The sequence below is a fragment of the Cucumis melo genome, unplaced genomic scaffold, assembly GCF_025177605.1.
Source record: "Cucumis melo cultivar AY unplaced genomic scaffold, USDA_Cmelo_AY_1.0 utg001078l, whole genome shotgun sequence".
In the NCBI taxonomy this organism is placed as follows: domain Eukaryota; kingdom Viridiplantae; phylum Streptophyta; class Magnoliopsida; order Cucurbitales; family Cucurbitaceae; genus Cucumis; species Cucumis melo.
The window spans coordinates 22,363-25,000 of record NW_026124385.1 but is presented as its reverse complement, the minus strand read 5'-3'; positions in this window follow the sequence as shown (position 1 = coordinate 25,000).

Here is a 2,638-nt window from a genome sequence, read left to right as displayed (position 1 = left end):
AATCAGACTGAGAGTTTCATTCTCAATTCAAAACAACTAGAAAGAAATCAAGATCAAGCCTATCAAAAAGCATGAAAGAAGAGAAAGTAGTCATAAGTTCAGATCTCTCTTCATTCTCTCTTGATCTCTCTTCTTAGCAGCTCTTCTTCCCTTGTTCATTGATCGTTCATATCCTCTTATTAGTTAGGAAGGCTTTGAGGTTTACGAACGCATCAAAATAGAAGCTTGCTTTTGACTTTCTCCAAAATAATTATTTTTATATGGCTCCCAAGATCGGGCTAAAAGAGGAGATCCCGAACTTGAAGAAAGAGGGACTCGAGACCTAGTTTAGTGAGCACTCTGCCTTTGTTGGAGAAGAAGACGCCCCACTGCGCGGTGCTGTCTTCTTCGATTGGATCGATGAGCGCCTCTCATTCAAGGCCTCTTTCTTCTTCATTGTCTTTGACTCCCAACTGTGAGAACAAAAGACTATTGACGTGCAAAACTCAACCGATGGGGGTGGATGCAAACCCCTTACATCCTCCATTAGGACAGGGAAAAGATCCACAAGGAATCTGACTGACGTCTGAAAGGTCACACCCCATAGCTAAGGGGGTTTAGGCTAGACGACCCACCGGATTGACTGACGGGGCATTGTGACTGATCCACGCACGCACGCAGATCTTTCTTTCCCCTTTCCTCAGAGGCAGTTCAGGCTCGATCTAGGATTCTTGCATCCGTTGATGAATAAGTTCTTTATGTCGTTGAAGTGGTTGCTGCCTCAGCAGCTATTGACCATTCCCAAGTCAAATATCAAGGCTGAAAACTGGATTGATTACTTCCCAACTACGGATCCCGAACTTAGAGGGGACGCCTGCCTCATTAGCGGACTCATGAGAAGTTGAGGACTCAGAATAGAGAAGTAGCTCTAGGAGAAAGGAATTCCAGGTCCTATGGTCGCTATCACTCATATGGATCCGAACTAAAAAGGAGTGGGAGAAGACTCCCTATCCTTGCCTTCCTCCTCAGCTTCTACACCAGATGGCGGATGGTCCTACTTCCATAGAGCATTCCTTCAGCCTAAGTGGGGGGGGGCTTCCTTCCCTCCACCAAGGGTTCTTCTTCCTTCTTTTTTTCAGCCTTTACCGCTACGTGGGCGCCGATGCATGCGTGGGGGACGGCCTCTTTATGGGCTTCTGCGATGGCTTGGGTCGATCCTCTTGTCGTGGAGTTGAGTTTGCACGTGAAGATAAGACAGCCGGCTCGTCCTCAGGACGTAGAAGGATAGGAGGATAGGTTCCCCACGGAGCGGCCACGGGGCGGTAGGTTCTGTGGAGTATCTTTATCTTACCTTTTTAGGCTTTGTAGGTTCAGATAAGATATAAGGAAGAATATCGGGCGAAGGCAAAGATATAATAAGATAAGAGTCCTCTCGTCTGATTCCTTTTCTCTTTTCTTCAGTAGGCTCCCTCTCGTCTGACCTTGATTCTCTCTCATTCTTTTCTTCTTTTTTCTTCTCTTTAATTAATTAATATGGATTTCTTTCGTTGCACTCCTAAGCTTTGAATTTTGAAGCATTTTTCAAGATTTTCGTAAGCGTCTTGTTTCGGAAAATAGATAGATAGATAGGAAAAAGGAGAAGAGAGATCTCTTCGACGCTACCGCCGGCCAAAAAGGGAAAGATTCCATTTATTGGAATTTCTAATTTCAGCATTCCTTGACTTGAAAGATTCCTTGACTTGCTAGAGAAAAAACTCTAGAAGATGTTTTGAGAAACTAGGAGAAATCCAAAAGGGCAAGCAAGAAAAGAAGCTGTTGCTCAGGAGTTCAGGAGGAAAAGAACCAAGGTGATGAAGATAAGAAGATATATCCTTATTACCCTCTCCAAAAGCGAGACAGGAGAAAGAAAATAACATAGAGCCCGAAGAGATAAGTTCTCGAATACAAGGACTCTTTCGGTGTACGGCTATAGTAATCGCTACAAGAGAAGGACCAAGATGGGGGAAAGACACCAAGACATAGCTGTTTTGAACGAAAAATGCTCATAGAAAAAGCGCAAGAAAAAAGATAAGGGAAATCTTTCCAGAATGGCAAGGGAGACAATGCAAGGTCTCCTTTCACAAGGCATGGAATACCATTTGTACATATATCACAAAAGAAGACAAGGAACCCTTTGTCTGGGGAAGCTTTTCTAGAAGTCAAATTCTCCAGCAAGCAAGAGCCCGGCAAAACCACAAAGGAATCCCGGCCGAAAAGGAGGAAAAGACGAAAAGAATTTTAGAAAAATTGGGCGAATGTGAAGAATTCTTTAAATTCAGACAGGACCCTGAAATGGCGAGCCAACTACTTAATAAATATAACTCTATTAAAAGCCTTTGGGAAGACGAAGAGCGTGAAAAAAAGAAGAAAAATATCCCCCATGGAAATCCTTATGAATTTTTTAGACAAAAAAGGGTGGCCCAAGGAATATCTGCCGGAGGAACTACGGGAAAAGTCTTTCTTCCTCGACTGGGTCGCCGTCAACCTACTCTTCGAAAGGCGCCTGAAAACAAGACAACTTTTTCTTTATGGAAAACCAAATTCGCAAAAGAGCCTCTTTATTAGCTTACTCAAAAGAATAGGACTCAGAGTATATTCCGTCGGACACAGAAAAAACTCT